The following is a 7,320-nucleotide window of genomic DNA, read 5'->3' on the forward strand; positions in this document are numbered from 1 at the left end:
TTATTTGTTCAAGACACTTAAATCCAATGACCCCTGAAAATAAAATTCAATTGCAAGAAAATGAAATGCCCGAAAAAAAAGTAACATTTAATGATTTAGTTACAAGTGAATTTTAAGATGCAAAAAGAAATATTAAAAGGGCTTAAAAACAAACCACAATGCAGGTTTGGCTTGCTCCAGCAACCCCCTACCGCCCCCTTCTGTTCCACCGCCCCCACACCGCTCCTTTTCGTTCTACCGCCCCCCTGAAAAATGAAATTGCCCCCTGGGGGGCATTATTGCCCATGTTAAGAACCACTGCGATTAGATGGCCGCACGGATGCATACCTGATCCTACTAGAAAGAGCATAGGATTTGAAGCAAGGTGTAAGACTCTGTTCTCTTTTTCCAACCTCCTTCTAAGTCCTCAAGTTCTGTTTTATTTTAGTTTACAAGCTCCAACCTTTCCAGTCCATCTTGGTTGGCCAACCTCATATTCCTCTTCTCGGATCGGGACTTGAACCCATGCTAATCACAACAGGAAGCGAAAGCCGTTCATCCTCTTTAGGATAAATCCTATGTTCTCCCCAAAAAGAGAAAGCCCCTTTCCTCTTGTTTTTTATTGTAACCATCAGGGGATTCCCCTACAGGGGCAGTCCCACGCGGAGTGCTGCCAAGACAGTAAGGAATCTTTCCCGAGATCAGCTGCCTCTGAGGAGGGAAGCTTTATTGTATAAATATCCCCCTGCAAAACAGCATCTGTCTGACAGAGGACCACGGACTCTCTCCATCAGCACCATGAGCAGAACTTGGGCTGTTTTCCTTTCGACCACACTCTTGTTTGCAATGGGAATACAAGGTAAGAGGCTGTAAATGGATTTTAACTGTGCTTTGAGCATTGCTTTTATTGCCAATTTTAAAAATATACAGTGGTGCCTCTCTAGACAGCTACCCCGCATGACAGTTTTTTCGCTAGACATTGGCTTTTTGCGATCGCTATAGCGATTCGCAAAACAGTGATTCCTATGGGGAAATTTTACTGGACAATGTTTGGTCCCTGCTTCGCAAACCGATTTTTGCTAGATGATGATTTTGACAGCTCCCTCCATGCTCACAAAACAGGTGTTTTCAGGACCTAAGATTCGGAAGACAGCGATTTAAACAGCTGATCGGCGGTTCGCAAAGCAGCTTTCCTATAGCCGATCTTCGCTAGACAATGACAATTGTTCCCCATTGGAACACATTAAACAGGTTTTAATGCATTCCAGTGGGGAAATGCTTTTCGCTAGATAGTGATTTCGCTAAGTTATTTCAGAGGAATGGATTATCATCGTCTAGCGAGGCAACACTGTAATCCTTGTTTAATTCTTCTTTGATATCTGTACACTCACGGTTTCTAGTTTTTAACTATTGCCTTTTAATCATTGCAAGCCACCTCGGACTATTTTAAAGAGAAAGTTAGGGTAAAAATATTTCAAATGAATAAATAAATAATCAGTGGAGATGGAGGGGATATTTTCTAAAGGTTTCTTTATTTGCACATCTACAAGGTACATAGGAGGGGGAAGAAACAAATACACCAGCCAGCTGGGCTAATCCCACTGCAATATCTGGTTTGCTCTTGATAGGGTTTTATGGGCCATCAAGTTTCTTGAAAGTTACAGCAATCCTGTGAATAATTATTGGCCTCCAGAAGCTCCTGACATTAAAAAACCTGCTCAGCTCTTGAAAACCCAAGGCTGTGGCTTCCTTTACTGAGTCTGTCCATCCCATGCCCTTTGCCTGCAGCTTTCAGCTTTTCCCAGCATTATTGTCTTCTCCATTGAGTCTTGCCTTCTCTTGATATACCCTCAGCTTCAGTCATTTTAGCTTTTAATGAGAGTTCAGGCTTGACTTCAGACCTTGAGGCAGACTACAGGGACTTAAGATCAGATTTCCCCTGTACTCACCCTGCCCCCAAGACCATGTTAGCAGCTCATTAATGAAGACAATTTGCCACAAAGACATATGGGTTTCCCATACACAAGCATCAGTTGGCAACAGAATAATGACCATTGTGTTGTTACCTCTCAGTAGCCAGTTGGCATTGTACAAATAATTTGTACTAACAATCTGAGTTTCTAGTTTAGTCGCAACACATTACATTACTTGTTATGCCAAGACTATGTAGTTGCAAGTAACTCTGTTACTTGTTAGGAAGTTACTTCCAAGCTCTGATTTGCAACTGATTGGCTGTAATCTTTTAAGTTTTCAGGTAATGTTTGTGTAACAGGCCATGACAAATTTAGATGAATTGATGAGGTTAGGGGCCTGTGACCCAGCATCTCCTCAATTAACTGCTGCAAGTAGATAAATAGGTACCACCTTGGTGGGAAGGTAAAACGGCGTTCCCTAGTCACGCTGGCCACGTGGCTATGGAAATTGTCTTCAGACAAGCGCTGGCTCTACGGCTTGAAAATGGGATGAGCACCGCCCCCTAGAGTCGGACACGACTGGACTAAAAATGTCAAGAGGAACCTTTACCTTTTATCTTTAGCCATAGGAATGCACCCAAACCTTACACAAAAATTACTAGGATTCTGGTTATTGCTTATAAGTCATATATACAGGTTATTACTTGTTGCTTACTATCAACAAATCAACGTACCCATGTAAATCTTCACAGTACAATCCGTTTAAAATAACCCTTTTTCTCAGAGTTCTGTAGTCTGCAATGAATTCCTGCTTTTTTATCTGCATTCTAAAGGACTTGTGACTTCAAAAAGGGGACGCTGCCTGTGCCAGTTTAAACATCCCAATCCAGTTCCACTGAAACTTTTGGCAAATTTGGAATACCACCCCAGAAGCTCTTCCTGTGACCAAAATGAGATCATGTAAGTCCTGGCTAATAGAACGGACAAGACAGACAGTACATTATTATCATTATCATCAATATTTCAGCAAAGACAATCATTCCAAAGAGTTTGACTACTGATTTAAACATTTAAAGACCAGTGATTGCAAACGTGTCACCTTATCAGTAAATCATAATTTTTAGGCTTGATCCTTGGATCCTATCCTGCATCAGCAATCCTAAGAAACAAGAAGTGTGTTTATTATAATAACTTAATTTGTTTAACCCTTTATCAATAATTATTGTCTGTTTTACTCCATGGAGGGGATTGGGATTGTCTGCTTTGGGAATCAGGGAGTGTTTCTTTGGTTAGTCTTTCAGTAATTAATGGGGAAAACTGTAATCACGTGGAACTTTTTTTCCCCTCCGCATTCCTCTTCCAGTGCTACGCTGAAGCTGTTTGGAGAGAAGCGATGCTTGGACCCAAAATCTAAAGCAGTGAGGAAGATGGTGGGAAAATATCAGAAAAATATGTAAGCTGCTGGAGGATACTGTCAGAGAAAACCCATATTTTGAGAATATAATTCTGCAAAAGTAGTGGTGGTATTGTTAAAGGCTGGATAGCTCAATGGCTTAGGCATCTGGCTGAGGAGCCAGAGTGGGAGTTCGATTCCCCGGTGCTGCGGGGCTGGATTTGGTGATCCATAGGGTTCCTGGCAGTTCTGCAGCTCTAAGAGTATTGTTATTAACAATAGGTTGCTTGTTTGTTTAATTTTTATCCTGCCCCTCTAGTGGCCAGCCGCTACTCTGGGTTGTTTACAAAATAATAACATAAACGTAGAATAAAACTGCAAGGATAGTCTAATAGAACTTCACAGAAAGAAAGCCCAATCTCTAAATATAAAATATCTGTTAACTAAGAAAAAAGTATATAGGAAAAAATTACAATATAAAAACACAGGAGATGACAGCAAAACAAAGAAAAATTTTCCAGAGTGTGTAGGTGGTCGTAAACAAAATTAGTCCGAGTGGTATGTTTGTAAATTGGAGTCATAGCCCTAAGGAAATTATAACATACTGTACAGGCCATTATGTTGATCTATATCAACAAACCAGTTGACAAACAATTTTCATTTTCTGTGAAATCAGGTGTTTTGTAAAGCTAATGTGTCTGAATTGCCCAAGCCACCTCCTACCCCAACAATACTTTGCATTATTATAAGAATAGCTTGCAAGAATGCCTTCTTGTTGGTGAACTCATTTTCCTTCCCCAGCTATTAGAAGGATTGAGGTTTGCCTCACAGAGGACGGGGGGGGGGGGACCTTGAGGGGTGTGGCAGCAGATGATGCTGCTAAAAACAAATCTTTGACCCTGTAAACCATTAACTCCAATAGAAACAGAACGGTAAAATTGGCTGCAAATCAAGCCACAGCAATGCTGAATCGCTCTGATTTGGCTTGCCAGTGTAGTTTCAGTCTTAAGTGGTATAAAGCCCTCTTTCCCTGATGTTGAGTGGTTTTCTCAAGAGATGTAGGCATTGCATTAATGGTTATTGTGGGTTTCTCCGGCTCTTTGGCTGTGTTCTGAAGGTTGTTCTTCCTAATGTTCCCCCAGTCTCTGTGGCCGGCATTTCCAGAGGACAGGAGTAGTACTAATTGCTTTAATTGCTTCTGCCAATGACCATAACTAAAGTATAAAGTTTATTCCATATTATTTTCACAGCAATCCTGTGAAGCAGGTCAGGCCAAGAGGGCTTTTTAAATGCTCTGAGACCGGCTAGGCAGCCTATAAGGTTTTACCAAGTAACATGGCCCGTGTGGCATTTTGTGGGCAGCAGGCAATACAGCAGCACATAGAGGGAGCTTTTAAAACATGCTGCAAAGTCTTCCTGCAGCAACTTTGCTTTGCTAGAGCCAAGGAGGTTGGGGTGGGAAGCTTTCTAGGACTCCCTCTTCACCTCTTCCGTTCGTTGATTCCTACAGGAAACTGGCTCAGGAGAGGAGAAGAAGAATGACTAGTGCTCTATTACTCCGGTAGAACGAAGGACCTCAGAGTGGGCTGCTGAGCCTGCTTCCAGATCAGGCTTCCATTCTGCAACTCTCCTGCTTCATTCAAGGAACATTTGCAAGACAGGGGAGTTTCCAGATATCCTCTGCCCTTTGTGATCCCCCTGTTTCCCCTTTTCCTATTGTTTTTTTAACATTTTTTCTTAGTTTCTGTATAGAAATGTGCTCTAACCTCACTTTCAACATCTCACGGCCCATGGCCTATGCTGTGTGCGCATATGTAAGATTATACTCCAATATAATCTGAATACACAGTATAATCTGGATTATACTGGATTATATGCCAGTATAATCTGAATACACAGAGCAAAACATGATGCTTATATACTGCCCCATAGCACTTAAAGGACTCTCTGGATGGTTGACAATTTAATTATGCGGGCTACACATCCCCCCCCCCCGTGAGCTAGGTACTCAATTTACTAACCTCAGAAGGATGGAAGGCTGAGTAAACCTTGAGCCGGCTACCTGAGCACATTGGAATCAAACTCAGGTCATGCACAGACTCTTCTTGACAGCAGTACTGCAGTTTAACCGCTGTGTACTGCATATTACAACAAATGCATAAGCTCCAACTGTACTACATGATTGTTTGTTGTTTTTCAACCAACATGGGTACTCCTTTGAAAACTGCCCATCCGAAAATCTATTATGTAAAAGAAAGATTGTATAGCTGGGTAATTTCTTTTGATTGGTAGACTAGGGGCATTTGGAAGCACTCAAGAATGTGAAAAGCTCCCTGCACAAAGGATTAAATCTTCTTGCCAACACAGTATTTGTTGGTGCTTTGAAAGGGGGAAATAAGTGTTTTCTGAATAAGGTAAGACTTCAGATTTCTTAGCAACAGTTCTTGGATTTGAGACCTACACATGTCAGCAACAGTGATACAGATCAAGTGGTCTTTGCTGCCTCCTTCAGATCACTTGAGATGCACTTTTTATACCTTTTGGCTGAAAATATTTCATTACTGTATGAATAAATTTTAATGATTCCCAATAATATATGTCTATTAAGATATGTTTGTTTATATATTTTAATAATGGGTTGCTAGCCAGTTCCTACCTGAACATGTTGTTATTAATTTTGCATAGCAATTAACTGTAGCTGTGCCTAAGGTTAAACTTATCTTCTGTCTCTGCAAAGAAAAGAAAAGGGGGGAAAAAGCAAAGCATATAGCTAATTACATGGTGCCTTCAAGAGTGTACAACTGTTTTAAAATGTGTATATTTGAGAAGTGTGAGCTAACAAATTATCTGTGTTCGTATTCATAGAAATGAAACTCTTTATTGCCATGTCTTTCTGAAAGCAATGTAATAAAAGATGGTAAAACATACCCTATGTTTGTTTTGTATTCTTTTTATTAATATGTAACTGATCTCAAGAAACACTCTTATTGCATTTAGTCTTTTTTTTTAAACTGCTGCTAACATTTTTTAAAAGCACATTGACTCTGTGCTTTTAGTTAGATATTAAAATCCTCAGATCCTGAAGTGGGGAGGAAGAGATGCCCCACTTTGGATTCCCACTACTTTTATTTCTTTGGATCAGGACATAAGAACATAAAGACATAAGAAGAACTCTGCTGGATCAGGCCAACGGCCCATCTAGTCCAGCTCCCGGTATCTCACCGTGGCCTCACCAGATGCCTCTGGGAGCACATGAGACAACTAGATACCTGTCTCCTGATCCCCCTCCCCTGCATCTGGCATTTGAAGGCTGTACCTTCCTTTTAAGCCAGGAAATTATGCATCATCCCCATCATGGCTTCTCAACTGTCTGTGATAGACTTTTCCTCCAGGAATCTGTCCAGTCTCCTTTTAAAGGCATCTAGGCCAGAGGCCATCACCACATCCTGTGGCAAGGAGTTCCACAGACTAACACTAGGTCAAGAAATATTTTTTTAAGTCTGTTCTCACTCTCCCAACACTCAACCTGAATCAACGGCATAAATTTGTCTGGGAAGACTGGTCCAGCTTGCTTTCTGCCACCCTTGCAGGCGCCTAAGGAATTCTGCTGGGCACTATCCCGGCTCTGCCTTCTTCCTAAAGGCGCTGTCCATCTGTTTTCTCTCCTTGGCCTGCCTGGCGTTTAACCTCTCCCAAAGGGAAAAAGGCACCTTGCCCAGATCTTCTCTTCCCCCAATGAAGACCCCTGAAATGATACACCCAGGGCCACTTTAGTGAACTTCAGGAGTAACCTCTGTTTAGGATCAGGGGCTACTATTTGGTTATACTGTATCTTAAATTCCCAGTCCATGTGTCACATCTGGGTCAATAGCCAGAAATATGTGTGTGTGTGTGTGTGTGTGTGTGTGTGTGTGTGTGTGTGTGTGTGTGTGTGTGTGTGTGTGTGTGTGTGTGTGTGTGAGTGAGAAACAGAGCCTGTTGCTCTATTAAACATTGCAACTTTAATTTAAAAAAAAACTGGGGCTTGTGTCAGTG

At 41.5% G+C, this 7,320-nt stretch overlaps 1 long non-coding RNA gene across 1 annotated transcript; it reads left to right on the forward strand.

Annotated features, from left to right (window-relative positions):
* The first annotated feature begins 289 nt into the window (after positions 1-289).
* LOC110085235 (uncharacterized) lies at positions 290-6,212 on the forward strand. The gene is made up of 4 exons (XR_012087822.2): positions 290-838; positions 2,726-2,852; positions 3,256-3,345; positions 4,796-6,212. It is a non-coding gene; the product is annotated as an uncharacterized LOC110085235 (long non-coding RNA).
* The last annotated feature ends 1,108 nt before the right edge of the window (positions 6,213-7,320 follow it).

The sequence above is a fragment of the Pogona vitticeps genome, chromosome 5 (genome assembly GCF_051106095.1).
Source record: "Pogona vitticeps strain Pit_001003342236 chromosome 5, PviZW2.1, whole genome shotgun sequence".
Classification (NCBI taxonomy): Eukaryota; Metazoa; Chordata; class Lepidosauria; order Squamata; family Agamidae; genus Pogona; species Pogona vitticeps.